Genomic DNA, 17,276 nt, shown 5'->3' with positions numbered 1-17,276 from the left:
AACACTTAGAGACTCTTGGAGAGACGTGGTCTCCTGCCTAGGTGTGGCGGCGGGGGCACAGGGCCCAGCTCCAGCCGCAAGGCTGCGACCCCAGCTGGGACCATACTGGGCACAGGGGCGTGAACCTCCAGGCCCTCATCTCCCCCTACACTCTGGCCCATGCATGGGGCAGGGGCAGGGGTCGTACCAGTGCCCCAGAGGAGCGGCCGATCCAAGAATCCAGGCGGCGGGGAGGGAGGAAGTCTCCCGGACGGCAGCCAAGCCTGGGCCAGGCCCGGGATGCCAGGCCTGGGGAGTCCGAGCCCGGCACTGTCCGGCTGGGTCCCTCTAGCTCCAACGCTGGGGATCTGGTCGGGGTTGCTGGAGGTCCCCGTCCCCAGACCCCGCCCTCAGCCTCGCGCACCCCTTCCCCAGCCGCCGCCCCACCCGTAGTGTCCGCTCCAGGTCCCCGCTTCCGTCCCTTCCCCCACACCTCGCGCGGGGCTCTGGCCCCCTCCGGCCTTGTAGTTCTCCGGCCGGCCCCGCCTCGCCCCGCCCCCTTGTCCAGCCCCGCCGCTAGGCCGGCCCTGCCCCTCCCCGCGACTTCGCCATTCCTGGGCAGGCCCCGCCCCACCCTCGGTTTCGCCCCGCCCCGCGCCCTCGCAGTTCCAGGGCAGGCCCCGCTCTTCCCTTTCGGCAGGCCCCGCCCCGCACCCGCGCCCCGCCCCGCGCCCTCGCCATTCCAGGGCAGGCCCCGCCCCACCCCTTCGGCAGGCCCCGCCCCGAGGCCTCGCAGTCCAGGACAGGCCCCGCCCCCTGTTTCCGCTGGCGGCGGCAGTGGCGGCGGCGCGCGAGCGCGATCGAGCAGGACCCCACATTCCTGGGAGCTCGGTGAGTGCGGCCCGGGGCAGGCAGGGCGGCGGGCCGCGGGCCGGGGGCGCAGGAACGAGCAGGGTTACAGGTCCGGGTTGGCGGGGGGCGGGCCGGCAATCCCCCGACCCGGTCCGCGGAGGGGCGAGCGGCCCAGGGCGCCCCTGGAAGGGGTGTCGGGGGCGGCAGTGGGCCAACTGAGGGGGGGGTGGGATCTGCGCCCTGTGAGGGGGCGGCAAGCCGCCTGAAGGGCAGTACGTGTGCGGGGCCCGGTAACCGGGCGAGGAGGGGTCTTCACGGGGAAAGGCTCAGAGGAGGACCTTCCGGGAACGGGGTGCGGGAGTGGCCGGCGGAACCCTAGGCGGAGGGATGGGGGTCTGTAGGATGCAGCAGGAAGGCGGAGCTCCGGAGCTGTCAAGAGGTTCTGACTGTGGAACCCAGCGGGACGGCCGGGGGAGGTCCCTTCAGCGCCCCCAGGGAGGGTCGGGAGCTCGGGCAGGGCTGGGTACCGCCTGCAGCCCCGGAACTCCCCGACCACCTCTTGGGCCACCGCTGGCAGGTCGGCACTCAGTGACAGGGCTTTGGCAGGCCCCGAGGTCTGGGATGTAGCCCATCTGTGCATCCAAGTTTGGGACTTTAAAAAACTTTCTGTGGTTATAAAGAAATTAAAAAGTCCAAACAAGAATCTGGCTCCTTACCAAGAGCAGTGTTTGTAGTTGTGTATTTCAGAGCTGGAATCTTGGATCTCCTGTCTTTGGAAAAGATACTGTCCGTTCTCTGTCTCTTTCCCCAATTCTGCTAGTGTCTGGGGAGGTTTGAAGCATTAGGGTACTATGGGGTCCCCTGGGCTGGGTAGACCTTTCCTCCCCATACCCCAAACATGGATAAGACTTCAGAGAACCAAACTCTTTATGAGATGGTGCCCTTCTGACAGGCAGCTGTCCCCCTCCCTGGGGTGACTCAGGTATTTCCTCCTCCAGGAAGCTTTCCTGGACTAGTGGAGAATACTGAGGACTCATGCTCTGATCCCTGCATATCAGCCAGCTTTCCTCTCTTTACTAAAAATAACCGCAGAGAATGTTTTGTATGTATGTTCTGCTATAAAGATGTGTAGTCAACTTGTCATTGTAAGTAATGGGAAGGGGAGGAGACATATTATGGACAATTTCAAACAATGGCCTGGACAAATCATTTATATTTAGCTAAGGAATGCAGCCAGGGAGGCAGACCGTTCACACTGGCTTCCTACCCTCTGCCGGGTCCTGGTAGGGCCCATGCAACTGAGCTGTGGGTTGGAGGGGTGAGCGAGGGAGGAGGGTTGGGGTGGATAAAACTTGAACGGCGATTCAGTTCTACAGTCGCTTGTTGAAGACCTGCTGTGTGCAAGGCCAGGAACAGCTGAGAGTGAACCAGAATGGAGAGAGGATTTTTTTTTTTTGATCTGATTAAATCATATTTTATGGGCTGGCTTCCCTGGTGGCTCAGCGGTAAAGAATCCGCCTGCAATGCAGGAGACGTGGGTTTGATCCCTGGGTTGGAAACATCTCCTGGAGAAGGAAATGGCAACCCACTCCAGTATTCCTGCCTGGAAAATCCCATGGACAGAGGGGTCCATGGGGTCGCAAAGCGTAGGACATGACTTAGTGACTAAACAACCGCAGCAAGTCATATTTTAATCTTTAAGTTGATGAACACATTTTTATGTTTTTACATAATTTAAAAAATTTTTGAAATAAAATTTTTTATTTCTACGGTTGCTTTGGATCTTCATTGCAGCACTCAGAGTCTTCAATCTTCGTTGTGGCATGCAGGATCTTTAGCTGCATCGTGTGAATCTAGTTCCCTGACCAGGGATCGAACCTAGGCCTCCTGGAGTATGGAGTCCTAGCCAATGGGGCACCAGAGAAGTCCCCAAGCAAACGTCGTTTTAAATTGCCCCCTTATAGTTTAGGAAAATGAGGCTCAGAGAGAATAAATGACTTCCCTGAGGTCACTGAACGCGTAAGCGGGAGAAGCAGAACTTGAATCCGTGGCTTCTGACCCCTTAGGCTGTGTTTTCTGCTATGTTAGCTGCCTCTGTCATTCTTCACTGTTGAACCTGGAAGACTTGGGCTCCGACCTTCGTCCTAACATCGCCTAATTGTGCAACCCTGGGCAAGTTACCGCTCCTCTCCAGGCCTCTCTTTGTGTTTTGAATTTGGTCATGCCCCAGGGCTTCTGGCAGTTCCCTGACCAGAAATCGAACCTGTGCCCCTAGCATTGGACGCTCAGAGTCCTAACCGCTGGATCTCCAGGGAAGTCCCCAGTCCTCTCTTTTGGATGATTATGGGTTAAAATGTTTTTAGGGTCTCTTCCATCTTTGGATGTCTAACAGTGTAAAATGCTATCAGCAGCCAATCAGTGAGTTAATGTGTTCTTTATTTTCTATTTTTAATTGTGGTAAAAAGAATGCATAAAAATGACCATCGTAACCATTTAAAAATGTACAGTTCAGTTGTAGGAAGTATATTCACATGGTTCTGCAACAGATCTCCAGAATTTTTTTGTCTGCAAAACTGAAACCGTACACCCATTAAACTGTAGCCCATCCTCTCAGCCCCCGGCTACCTCCACTCTACTCAGTATGGTTCATTAGGCTCCTACTATGACGGGGGAGCCTGGTGGGCTGCCATCTATGGGGTCGCACAGAGTTGGACACGACTGAAGCGACTTAGCAGCAGCAGCAGAAGCATGTCCTTAATAAATGTTGCCCTTGAGGAATGAATAAGGCAAGTAGGTAGCTGGCTGGAGTGCCAGTCCTCATCCCTGTGAATATAACTTAAGCACCGGCCAGTTGCTCAGTTGTGTTTGACTCTTTGTGACCCCATGGACCATAGCCTGCCAGGCTCCTCTGTCCATGGGATTTTCCAGGCAAGAATGCTGGAGTGGGTTGCAATGTCCTCCTCCACGGGATCTTCCCCACCCAGGTATTGAACCTGTGTCTCCTGAGTCTCCTGCATTGGCAGGCAGATTCTTTACCATTGAGCCACCTGGGAAGCCCCAGCACCAGCCGATCTGTTCAGTAAATGAGTGAGCAGGTGAGGCCTGGGGCAAGTGCCTTCACCTCTTTGAGCTTTCCCTTGCTGCTTACAAAAGGAGGATAACAATACCAGCTCTCAGGGCTGTTGGAAGGAGCAGTGGGAGCATGTATGTGAAGCATGTAGCTTAGGGCCTCAGACACAGCAGGTGTGCAGTTAAGTGGTGTCTGTTATTTATAACCTAGCTGAGAAGCTGGACTCACAGAGGAGGAGAGGACTTCTTCCACTGTCAAGGCCCAGGCCTGCTGTGGTGGGCACCCCACGGACTGAGAGGGTGTGGATCTAGTCCAGGTGCCTTAGCTGGCACCGCATATCCTTCCTGGGCTTCTCAGATGGCTCCGTGGGTAAAGAACCCGCTTGCTAATGCAGGAGACACAGGAGACACAGGTTCGATCCCTGGGTCGGGAAGATCCTGGAGGAAGGCATGGCTCCAGTATCCTTGCCTGGAAAATCCCATGGATGGAGGAGATTGGTGGGTTACAGTCCATACGGTTGCAAAGACTTGGACATGACCGAAGAGACAGAGCACGCACACACACATCCTTCCTACCCAACCTGCCCTGCCTGTCCAGCTTCATCTTCCACTCTCTTCCCCCAGGGATCCCCAGTGCCAGCCAGACTCATCTCCCAGCATGCCTGGCTCATTCCTTCTTTGTCTCTTAGACTGTTCCACCTTCCTGAACTGTGCCTCCCCATTCCTTCCTTCCACTCTTAGGATCCTACTCATGTCTGAGCTCCTTCATAGAGCCATCCCCAAAGAACCTTTTGGCATTTTACGTCTTCATCTCTCCTGGCTTTGCCACACTGCTTGGGGGTGATTCTTTAATGTGTGTCTTAGTACAAGAGTCTGTGCTGGGACTTCCTTGGTGGTCCAGTGGATAAGACTCTGCACTCCCAGTGCAGGGGCCTGGGTTTGATCCCTGGTCGGGGAACTAAGATCCCACATACTGCAAGTTAGGAGTTCGTATACAGCACCTAAGTCCACGTACCTCAACTGGAGAGCATGCATTGCAACAAAGACCCAGTTCAGTTCAATTGCTCAGTTGTGTCCGACTCTTTGCAATTCCATGAACTGCAGCACGCCAGGCCTCCCTGTCCATCAACAACTCCTGGAGTTCACTCAGACTCGCGTCCATCAAGTCAGTGATGCCATCCAGCCATCTCATCCTCTGTAGTCCCCTTCTCCTCCTGCCCCAAATCCCTCCCGGCATCAGAGTCTTTTCCAAAGAGTCAACTCTTCACATGAGGTAGCCAAAGTACTGGAGTTTCAGCTTTAGCATCATTCCTTCCAAAGAACACCCAGGACTGATCTTTAGAATGGACTGGTTGGATCTCCTTGCAGTCCAAGGGACTCTCAAGAGTCTTCTCCAACACCACAGTTCAAAAGCATCAATTCTTCGGTGCTCAGCTTTCTTCACAGTCCAACTCTCACATCCATACATGACCACTGGAAAAACCATAGCCTTGACTAGACGGACCTTTGTTGGCAAAGTAATGTCTCTGCTTTTGAATATGCTATCTAGGTTGGTCATAACTTTCCTTCCAAGGAGTAAGACCCAGTGCAGCCAAAATAAATAATAAATAAAGCTTTCTTAATGTTAAAAAGAGTTTGTGCTGATCTACATCTGATGATACAAAACAATAGAATGGGAAAGACTGGAGATCTCTTCAAAAAATTAGAGCTACCAAGGGAACATTTCATGCAAAGAAGGGCACTGCATATAAGGACAGAAAAAATAAAGGACAGAAATGGTATGGACCTAACAGAAGCAGAAGAGATTAAGAAGAGATGGTGAGAATACAAAGAAGAACTATACAAAAAAGATCTTAATGACCCAGATAACTGTGATGGTGTGATCACTCACCTAGAGCCAGACATCCTGGAGTGTGAAGTCAAGTGGACCTTAGGAAGCATCACTCTGAATAAAGCTAGTGGAGGTGATGGAATTCCAGCTGAGCTATTTCAAATCCTAAAAGATGATGCTGTTAAAGTGCTGCACCCAGTGTGCCAGAAAATTTGGAAAACTCAGCAGTGGCCACAGGACTGGAAAAAGTCAGTTTTCATTCCAATCCCTTAGAAAGGCAATGCCAAAGAATGCTCAAACTACTGCACAATTGCACTCATGTCACATGCTAGGAAAGTAATGCTCAAAATTCTCCAAGCTAGGCTTCAATAGTACATGAACCGAGAACTTCCAGATGTTCAAGCTGGATTTAGGAAAGGCAGAGGAACCAGGGATCAAATTGCCAACATCCCGTGGGTCAGAGAAAAAGCAAGGGAATTCCAGGAAAACATCTATTTCTTCTTCATTGACTATGCCAAAGCCTTTGACTGTGTGGATCACAATAAACTGGAAAATTCTTAGATGGGAATACCAGACCACCTTTACCTGCCTTCTGAGAAATCTGTATGCATGTCAAGAAGCAACAGTTAGAACTGGGCATGGAACAACAGACTGTTTCCAAATTGAGAAAGGAGTGTGTCAAGGCTGTATATCGTCACCCTGCTTATATATAACTTATACGCAGAATACATCACATGAAATGCCGGGCTGGATGAAGCACAAGCTATAATCAAGATTGCTGGGAGAAATATCAATAACTTCAGATATGCAGATGACACCACCTTTATGGCAGAAAGCGAAGAGGAACTAAAGAGTCTTTTGATGAAAGTGAAAGAAGAGAGTGAAAAAGCTGGCTTAAAACTCAACATTCAAAAAACGAAGATCATGGCATCTGGTCCCATCACTTCATGGCAAATAGATGGGGAAACAACAGAAACAGTGACAGACTTTATTTTCTTGGGCTCCAAAATCACTTGTAACGGTGACTGCTGCCATGAAATTAAAAGATGCTTGCTCCTTGGAAGAACAGCTAGGACAAACCTAGACAGCATGTTAAAAAGCAGAGACGTTACTTTGCCAACAAAGGCCCCTATAGTCAAAGCTATGGTTTTTCCAGTTGTCATGCATGGATGTGAGAGTTGAACCATAAAGAAGGCTGAGGGCTGAAGAACTGATGCGTTTGAACTGTGTTGTTGGAAAAGACTCTTGAGAGTCCCCTAGACTGTAAAGAGATCCAACTAGTCAATCCTAAAGGAAATCAGTCCTGAATATTCATTGAAAGGACTGATGCTGAAGCTGAAGCTCCGATACTTTGGCCACCTGATGTGAAGAAATGGCTCATTAGAAAAGATCCTGGTGCTGGGAAAGACCGAAGGCAGGAGAGGATGAAATGGTTGGATGGCATCACTGACTTGATGGACATGAGTTTGAGCAAGTTCTGTGAATTGGTGATGGACAGGGAAGCCTGGCGTGCTGGAGTTCATGGGGTTGCAAAGGGTCTGACATGACTGAGTGACTGGACTGAACAGATACAAAAATGAAAATGGTAAAGGTCCTTGTTTTCATGGGGCACATAATGCAATAAAGGGTTAAGAAAGATCTTCCTAAAAATGACAGTTCAAAATATAAGGTGAGCAGCCTATGAAAGTATAATATGGATTCAAACGGGGTTGGAGTTGATCACCGTGATTCTAGAGGAACGCATCATGTACCAGGTGGTGTTTGTCGTGAATACTGAAGGACTGCTTTCCTTTCGACAGAAGGAAGGAAGGGTGAGCCTGAGGAACAGCACTGAGGACGTGCTGGGGCTTTGAACAGCTCAGTGGGGCCAATGAGTAGATTGTGTTTGGGGGAACCTTGAACCTTCTAGAATCCCAAGTTTGCATCTGCAGCACCATTTGTGCATGAGCCTGGCTTTCTCCGGAGTCATGTTTCCACGAAGGGCCAAATGTTTCCTGTATATATCTTCGCATCCCAAATTAACCACACTTTCAACTTCTGCAACAGTTTAATCTCTCACTTGATGGCCATTTTTCACCAAGTTTTTATTGCTCCTCGAAAGTAACTTTGGGGCTTTCACTGGTGGCTCAGTGATGTAGAAGTCACCTGCCCGTGCCAGAGTAGTGGGTTCAACCCCTGGTCTGGAAAGATCCCACATGCCTCGGAGCAAGTAAGCCTGTGCACCACAACTTTGTATTCTAGTACTTTAGTGCCTGAGAACCGCAACTGCTGAAACCTGTGTGCCCTAGAGCCCGTGCTCCACAACAAGAGAAGCCGCAGCAATGAGAAGCCCATTCATCGCAGTGAGAGTAGTCCCTGCTCCCTGCAGCTAGAGAAGAGCCCGCACAGCACCAAGACCCCGCACAGCCAAAAATAAATAAGTAAATAAAATTATATAAAAAAAGGAACTTTGGTTGTAGCAGAGATGGATGCAACAAAGTGGCCTCAGAGGGTCTCTCTCATGTCTCAGTCAACTTACACACTTTCAGATATATGAAACTTTGTCTCACTGTGAGTGGTCAGGATTCCAGACAGTAAATCCTTTGGATGCCAAGGGTCTACCCCAGGGATGGCAAATACCTGGCACAGATACTCTTACTGTTAGAAGGGCCCCTAGCAGACATCACTAATCCGTCTTGGATGTCTTTCCCGCTGAGTCTTCAGCACCCACCACCCGCTGAGTGCTTTCCAGGTGGCACTAGTGGTAAAAAATCTGCCTGAATGGCCGTTGCTGGACAGATTTCGCCCTGGAGTGCCTTCACAGCAGGTAATGACCTAGTGTTTTGTGTATTTTCCTGCAGAAATATCCTGGGATCGTCTCTGATCTGTCAGCCGTCAAGGTATTTGCAGGAAATTCAAGGGAAAAACAGGTCAGTGCCGGTCTGGGTTCACCGTGTGGTGGGGCCTCTGAAAGTCTGAGTGTTATAAACTGTTAAAAGCCAGAGTCTCTCTTGCCCTTTCACTGTGGGTTGGGGGCTGAGGATGGACTGGGATGTTGACATTTTCTAGCTGTCTCTCTGCCCCCCAGCTCTTGACTTTGAATTGATAAGCCCCTCAAATTGGGCTTTTGGGGGCCAGGGAGATAGTCCCTCCTCCTCGCTGTTTCTGAATGGTAGCCGGCAGTATTCTTAATTTCTTTCTTCACCACCCTGATGGTAGGGAGGAAGCCTGGGGGAATACAGGAGAGGCCTTTAACTTCCTGCTTCCTGTCTCCTCCCGGCAGTGGGCTTGGGAGCCAGGGTGGAGGACCTCCCACCAGCCGGCCAGAAAAGAATCTCTGGGAATCTGGCCAGTCCCACCTGTATCTGTTCCTCTTTACTGGGCCCTGCAGGAAAGCCTCTAGCCCTCTGGGTGGGCACCCTCTGCCAGGATGTTCACCAGGGGTCCTCATCTCTGCTCCTGCAGGCTCCGGGGGGATATTGCTGGTAGCTTCTTTCTTCCCACCACCCGTGTGTTGAGGCCCCTGCGGAGCTGGATGTGGGTGGCAGCCTACCCAGGCTTCTGCTGTGGATGGTGCTGATTCAGGTTCCAGCACTGCTGCCTACAGACCTGGGTCTTTTAATGTTTTACCTGATGTGTGTTTTATCCTGTGGCTTCCTCCTGCTGGGTGGTTTGTGAATGTCTTACCTTTCAGAACCTGACTGCGTGGTGGAGGGGGTGGTGTGGTGATAAGGGTGGTGGGTGGGAAGTTTTCTTGGCAAGAGTCCCTTCTTCGTGAGTCCCAGCACAGCTGTTTGGAGCCCCAGGAGCGGCCTCGTGCCTCTTACTGGCCTGTTGTGCTTGTCACACGACCCTCAGGTGCCAGAATTCATATTTGTCATTGTCATCATCTGCCAGTGTCTGTACGTCCACAGCTAATTTAGGTTTCCTTGGTGGCTTAGACGGTAGAGAATCTGCGTCTGGTGTAGAAGATCTGGGTTCAATCCCAGGGTCAGAAAGATCCCCTGGAGAAGGAAATGGCAACCCGCTCCAGTATTCTTGCCTGGAAAATCCCATGGACAGAGGGGCCTGGCGGGCTACAGTCCATGGGGTCGCAAAGAGTCCGACACGGCTGAGTGACACACACACACAGACACACCTAATTTAACATGGCTGCAGTATTGAATCTTACTTTTACTCTCATTCGGTTTCCACGAGGGTCCTGCGGGGTAGCTTGCATTTCCCGTTTTGCAATGGCAGCAGTTAAGTGGAGCGCAGGCCAGAGACTTGCCTAAGACCACATCTTTAGTGCTGGGGGTGGGGTCAGTGGCTCAATAAGCCCCCACCCCTGCCGTCCCAGCTGACCTTCAGCCCCTCCTATCAGGCCAGGGAATCTGCTCCTGTCCCTCCTTGAGTCTGCAGTCTGCTGCAGCCAGGGTGTAGGCTCTCATTCTAAGTCATTCCCCGCTCCCTTGGGGCCTGGCAGGGGAGGGGGGGCTGTGCTTTAAGTCTGCCGCCCTGGGATTTGGGGCACCGCCTACAGGACGACTGGCCGGCAGCCGGCACAAGGCCAGGCCGAGGGAAGCCAGTCTGCTGAAAATCCGGTGGCGGGGATGGAGGGAATTTGCACAAGTGGGTGAGGGTCATCGCCGGTCCTGCCTTGTCCTGCCCCATCACAGAAATCCCACAGGGCCTGCCTGGAAGGGCCCTGCCAAGCCCAGCATGCTGGGAGGAGCCTCGAGGGAGGAGCCGGACAGCTGAACATCACTTGCCATCTAGCCAGACGGCTGTCCTTCTGTGGGTCTGTGCTGAAGGCAGAGTTGGGGGTCTGAGTAAAGGCCCTTCTGGACAGGAAGTTTATCCCCTCCTGAGCCTTTCTCAGGCTTTGATTTAGCTAGGTCTTCTCCTGCGGTTGAGCCTCTGGAGTGGTGACCAGCTCCGGGTGGAAGGTCGTCTACCTTTGCCTGGTTAGGTGACCTGGGGCAGGCCTGTCTCCTCCCCTCCATCGCTCAGATGCCTTCTGTGTCTGGCCTTGAGGTGGACAGAGGATGGAAGGACGAGGTTAATGAGTGAACCAGAGCTCTAAGTCCTGATGGAAGCTGGGCTGGGGGCTGAGGATGTCCACAGAGACGGCTGCCCGGCTGGTTAGCTAGCGGCCTGACTTCTGTCCTGCGCTGACGCCTCTGTGGCCACTCTCATTTCACCTGCTTCCTGCCCCAGCCTGATGAGTTTAGGAGGGAGAGCCCCCATCTCTGGGCTCCAGCCCAACACATTAATAGTCTGAGTGTCAGTTAGAGCCCCTGGCTTCCCAGGTGGCTCAGATGTAAAGAATCTACCTGCCACAAAAGAGACGTGGGTTTGATCCCTGGGTTGGAAAGATCCCCTGGAGGAGGAAATGGCAACCTGCTAAAGTATTCTTGCCTGGAAAATCCCATGGACAGAGGAACCTGGTGGGCTACAGTCTATGGGGTTGCAAAGAGTCAGACACGACTGAGCGACTAACATCTTCTTAGAGCCCCAGTCTGGTGGAATGAGAACATCCGCCAGGTGGAGGCCGGCTTCCCCCTGCCCTCCTCTCAAACCAGATCTGCAGCCCAAACTCAGTGGCACTGGCGGGGCTCTCGAAGAGGCAGCCAGGAGCTGCGAGTCTGCGGGCTCACCTATCACCATGTGCGCTTCGGTCCCCGATCAGCAGCCACGTGTAGATGAGGTTTTTTTTTTTTTAAATAATTTTAACTTATTGGCTGTGCTGGGTCTTCGTTGCTGTGTGAGGGCTTTTCTCTAATTGCGGAAAGGGGGGGCTACTCTCTAGCTGCGATGCACAGGCTTTTCATTGTGGTGGTTTTTCTGGTTGCAGAGCATGGGCTCTAGGCACGTGGGCTTCAGCAGTTGCAGACCCCGGGTTGCTAGAGCACAGGCTCAGTCGTTGTGGTGCATGGACTTAGTTGGGCTTCCCAGGGGTAAAACACCTGGCTGCCAGTGCAGGAGACGTGGGACACTCAGGTTCCATCCCTGGGCTGGGAAAATCCCTTGGAGGAGGGCATGCCAGCCCACTCTAGTATTCTTGCCTGGAGAGTCCCTGGACAGAGAGAGGAGCCTGGTGGGCCCCGGTTCATGGGGTCGCAAAGAGTCAGACACGACTGAAGCAACTTAGCACACACGCATAAACTTAGTTGCTCCGAGGCATGTGGGATCTTCCCAGACCAGGGATTGAACCAGTGTCTCCTGCTTTGGCAGGAGGATTCTTTACTGCTTAGTCACTAGGGAAGTCCTAGAGATGAGTTTTGAGTGTCTGGCTTAATACTGTCTGTGTGTTTGAGGTTCCCACCCCCTCCCCACTCCCTTTCCAGGACATGGAAATTTATTGCACTTTGAATACTTGCTTGCTTTCTGAGAGTCTTGTAATCATCTCTACACCCAGTGTCAGCATTTGTAAAAATATCTGACCTTGTGCTGCAAGCAGGAAAGGATAGGGGTGGAGAGCCGCCCAGGGGTTCTGAAGAGTCAGGCATCTCAGCCGGTCCCTGGAACCCCCCCACTTGTTGGGGAGGCTTGGCTGTCACTGCAGGAAGACTGAGGATCCCTCAGCCCCCCATGTAGGATCTTGATGTGTTTCTGGCCTTGGCCTTGGCAACGCAGGGCCACTGCTAACCCTCAAAGCATCTTTGTGCAGATTCAAAAAATGCACTGACTCAATGGACATGAGTTTGAGCAAACTCCAGAAGACAGTGAAGGACAGGGAAGGCTGGTGTGCTGCAGACCATGGGGTCGCAAAGAATCAGACATGACTTAGTGACTGGAAAACAACAGGTGAAAAAGAAAATAAATTAGAGTGAATAAATTGTTGTAAACCTGAACAACGTCCCTCTCCACCTGGGCCAGCCTTCTGGAGCCCTGGCGGGCAGTGGCCCTGTGCTTGTGCGTCCGTCCCAGCATAGCTTGTGCTCCCTGCAACCCCAGGAGGAGAGGGGGTTGGGTTCAGAGCTGGGGAGAAGGCCTGGGGTGGGAACGGGCCTCTGAGAACAGTGGACGGGAAGGGGCGTGATCTCAGGGGGTGCTGAAAGCAAGGGTAGAACCGGGTGTGGCTGTGCGTGTGTGTCAGTGAGTGTGTGTGTGTCAGTGAGTGTGTGTGTATATGTCTGTGTGTATGTGTGAGTGTGTTTGTGTTTGTGTGTGTGTGTCAGTATGTGTATGTGCATGTGTGAGTATGTGTTTATGTGTGAGTATATGTGTGTGTGTGGGCGTGTGTGTGTGCGCGCAAGTATGTGTGTGCACGAGTGTGTGTTTCTGTCTGTGTGTATATGTGAGTATGCATGTGTGAGTGTGTATACGTGTGTGTATATGTATGTGTGTGTGTCTGTGAGTATGCGTGTGTGTGCGAGTATATATGTGTGTGTGTGTATGTGTGTATCTGTGCGTCTGTGAGTATATGTGTGTATGTATGTGTAAGTGTGTGTGAGTATGTGTGTGCACATGCGTGTATGTCTATGTGTATGTGTGTGTCTGTGAGTGTGTGTATGTCTGTGAGTATGCATGTGAGTATATGTGTGTGTATGTGTGAGTGTGCATGCGAGTGTGTGTATGTCTGTGTGTATGTGTGTGTGTGTCTGTGAGTATGCATGTGTGTATGTGAGTGTGTATGTGTATATCTGTGTGTATATGTGTGTTTTTGAGTATTCGTGTGTGTGAGTGTGTGCGAGTAATGTATGTGTGTCAGTGTATGTGTGTGTGTGCGAGTATGTGTGTGCTTGTCTCAGCGTGTTTGAGTGTGTGGGTTTGTCTAGAAGGGCATTCTCCTATATTGTTCTCTTAGCTGAGAGGCCCACCTGAGCCCTTTCACCAGGTCAGCATATACCTGTGATGCGAACGCCCCCCTCCCTTTAGAGTGTGAAGCAAACACAGTTCCTGACTGCCGGCCCCAACGTGGAGGCTGAGGTTTTGGGTCAGTGCTCTCCAACAAGCCCCGGGGGCATGGGTCCTGCCCTGGCAAGCCCCCCACCCCACGGTTGGAAGGGCTCAGAGGAGCGGGGTGCCAGGCGGGTCAGAGTAGGGGGTGTGAACACGTAGAATGACATGTTTTGTTTCAGGCAAAGTGAGGTGGAGCTCGAAGCTTGCCATTTCCGCTCGTCTCATCCTGGGAGATTCTAAACAGCTTTGTTTAAACACTGGACATGCTGACTGCAGAGAACTGAATCAGAAAGAGCCCTTGGGTCCCCCAGGAAGGCGATCAGGTTTGAAGCCACAGTTGGGCTCTGGATGTAGCATGTGGGACCCGAGGGTGGGGGGAGCTCTCGGAACACCCCCGGGGCGTGAGTCACTCCACACTAGCAGCTGTTACAGAGGGGCTCCTGCTGGCTTGCTGCTGGGCTGGGGCACCAGCACGGGGTCACCACCCACCATCCAGGGTGGGGCAGCAGAGAGGGAAGCGGGGTGGATTCTGGTCTGGGCTCTGCCTGCCCCTGCTGTAGACCGAGAAACTGGGAATGGTGGTGGCCAGCTGGCCTGGGTCCACGGATGTCTCCTACGAGAGCCAGTCCGTCCCTGCAGTGTAGGGAGAATAATACAGGACACTGTCTCATCGAGGGCAGGGTTGGGTGGGCTGTTCTCTGAGGACCCCTAGAGGAGCCCAGGGGAGGTGTGGCTGGGCCTTAAGAGACCAGGATGGCAAGCTGGGAGGTTGGATCAAGACGGGCATGGCCTGGTGATTTGGCTGGAAGGGGGAGGAACAAGCTGGCCATGGGGGCGAGCCTTCACTCAGGGGCACCTGGAGTGCCCCCCAGAGGAGACTGATCTTGGCAGACTAGCAGTGGACAGCTGGTGTTGGCCCCTAAACAGCGGAGTGCCAGGATGAAAGTGGATTTTTAGGAAAATAGGCTTGTTGCAGAATTCAAGGTGAATTTTTTTTAAAGTACCTTTTTGTTATTGTTGTTGCACAAAAATAATACAAACTCCTTATAACCTGCAAATGATACAGACGTTGTAGAAAGGGAAAATCTCCTATAATCCTACCCTTCTGAGGCAATCACTATTAATACTTTGGCTTATGTTCTTTCCAGGTATTTTAATGATAGACTAGCATCCAGCTATCTACCTACTATCTTAATTTCCATAAATAGCATCACATTATACTAACTGGAAGGGCTTCCCTGATGGCTCAGATGGTGAAGAATCTGCCTGCAATGTGGGAGACCAGGTTCGATCCCTGGGTTGGGGAGATCCGCTGAAGAAGGGAATGGCAACCCACTCTAGTATTCTTGCCTGGAGTATTCCATGGACAGAGGAGTCTGGCAAGCTACAGTTCATGGGGTCCCAAAAGGTCAGACATGATTGCGTGACAAGCACGATATACTAAATGGAAACTTCTTTAGATGTCCCTCTGAACTGATCCTCAGGGACCAGGCACGGCTCGCTGGGCTTGGCCCCTGAGCTTGTGGATGCGGATGCGGTCAGCTGGGGCCCTGCAGGGCCTGGGTGGTCTGGTGGCAGTCAGCTGGGAGCTCTGGAGGGTGGCCTGGGTGGTCCAGGAGCCCCTCTGGCACATGTTGGGCTGGTACTGGCTCACTGCTCGGCTTCTCTTCCCCGATATGATTTCTCATTCTCAAGGGACCTGGCCTTTTAAGTGAAAATGGAATCTTCAAGACCTCTTGAGATGGAAGTTCTGAGGTCTCACAATGTAATATCTACCCTCCGCTTGGTCAGAGCAAGTCACTAGACCCACCGGAACCTTAGGGCTGGGGCAGAGACTCCCCTCTTGATGGGAGGGCTGGCAGTCATATCAAGAGCAGGTGTGTTGAGAGGTGGGAGGGCGAGGCTGTGCAGTCCCTGCACGGGCCCAGGAGGAAAGACTGGGATGCTGGGGGCTCAACCTCACAGATGTTTGGAGGACAGTCCAGGCTCTGCCCCTTCTCAGCCCCCTTTGCCCACGTGGGTCACCCAGGGATACTGGCAAGGTGTGACCCTCCTTCTGGCTTAGTGGTACCTTCTGTGTGTGTGTGTGTGTGTGGGGGAGCCGCTTATCTGGCAGGAGACGAGAGTGAGCTAGAGTGAGGGCTTTGTAACAGACAGCTCTCTGGTCGAGAAGTAGGGTGGGAGCCTGCCTGTCCTCCGGAAGCTGCTGGCCCCTTGGCTGCTCGGTACCAGCTGCTGATTCTCATGGCATCTCCGAAGAATGTGTGTCAGTGAGTGAAGCAAGGGTCCTAATGAAAGCCAGCCGGTCACTCCAGACTCAGGCCTCTGCCGGCCCTCATTCATTCATTTGCCCAGCAAATGGGACACCCCCGGTGCTCCAGACTTTCTCTCCCTGTCCCCTCCCACCTTCAGAGGTGGAGCGAGAAGACCCTCCTGCTCGATCCGACTTTGCTTCCCAGACAACTCACAGTGGGCCTCACATTCTGACTTCCCCTGATAGTTCTGTTTGTATAGCTGTCTTATCACCTGCCATGTGTGGTATATCTTCTTTCGTGTGAAATGTCTGAAGTGGCAGGGAGGCAGGAGGAATCGGGGTGGGCGGGGGAGAGCCAGCTCAGGGGTCGTTGGGGAATGCTGCTCCCAGGTTCGAGGATGCTGCGGTGGAGCTGCTGGAGAAGTCCTCCCAGGGTTCTCATTCATCCCGCTTCCTTCTCCCTGGGGCCCCTGCCTGGCCTTGATGAAGTACTTTCCTGCACACCCTGTTCTTTTCCCGTCGTCTGCCGGGTGCTTTGTGCGTTCATCAGCCGAGAACAAAGGCCGAGAGGGCTTTCACGTTTGAAACCCCCTTGGTGTTTTATTTTCTCCCTGCTCTCTCCCAGCATCTCTCAGAAAAGAACTGTCTTGTGGCTGAAAGGTTTGCTGTTTGTGAAGCCGTCCAGGCCGCACGACTCGGCCTTGTGGCCCTTCTCTCCCCATCCTAGGCTGTCCCGGGGGTGGGAAGGGACCCGGCTCAGAGACAGGACAGGGCTCGGTGGGGACTGGGGGCGGGACGGAGCAGGCCACTGCAGCTGCCCTGATGCTTTCCCAGGTGCCAGGCCGCCGGCGTCCTGCTCCTGTTGCCGGGTTTGTGATATCTGATCAGCTCTCGGGCTTAATGTGTCCCGGTGCTTAGAGTTAAGAACGTGCAGAGCTGACACTGCAGACCTCGGAGAAATCTGGCCTCACAAGTGAGACAAGGAACCGCAGCCGCTCCTTTTGGCCGAGGAGCTGGAAAAACTAAATGGAGGTTCTCGGCCTGCACCAGTCGAGAGTCTGCTACTTCCAGGCAGATGGTAGGTAAACTCTCCCTCCGGGGAGACCCAGGAGGCCTCTCTCTGATCCCTGACTTCTCTGCCCATGCCTCCACCCAGAGTTCTGGTTCTCTGTGGCTAGGAGAATGGATTCGCATGTCAGCAGCGTCAGGAGTCATTGGCAGGTGAGCCCTGGCCAACTTTGAGTCTGTGAGGGTCCCAGTCATCTTTTGGCCCTGGTGCTCTGTGTGATCAGAGAATGTCAGGCGATGTGAGGTTAGGTGAGTCTCTGACCTGTTCTGGGCTACCAGAGGCCTTCTCTGTTTCATCAAGTTCTCCCATTTCCCCCTGAGGCTTGGCCCCGCAGCGTCCATGGCACCAGGTCTGGG

General features: G+C 52.9%; 1 protein-coding gene across 1 annotated transcript in view; it reads left to right on the top strand.

Moving 5' to 3' along the window:
- Window positions 793-17,276, top strand: part of TSPAN9 (tetraspanin 9) — a 190,454-nt gene continuing 173,970 nt past the window's right edge. Inside the window, exons 1-2 of the mRNA XM_018048626.1 lie at window positions 793-870; window positions 8,572-8,640. The gene's annotated coding sequence lies outside the window, so the exon portion shown is untranslated. The remainder of the gene's footprint in view (window positions 871-8,571; window positions 8,641-17,276) is intronic.

This window comes from Capra hircus, chromosome 5 (genome assembly GCF_001704415.2).
Source record: "Capra hircus breed San Clemente chromosome 5, ASM170441v1, whole genome shotgun sequence".
Taxonomy (NCBI): Eukaryota; Metazoa; Chordata; class Mammalia; order Artiodactyla; family Bovidae; genus Capra; species Capra hircus.
The sequence above is the reverse complement of the archived record's forward strand: the minus strand, read 5'-3'. Positions and strand labels throughout refer to the sequence as shown.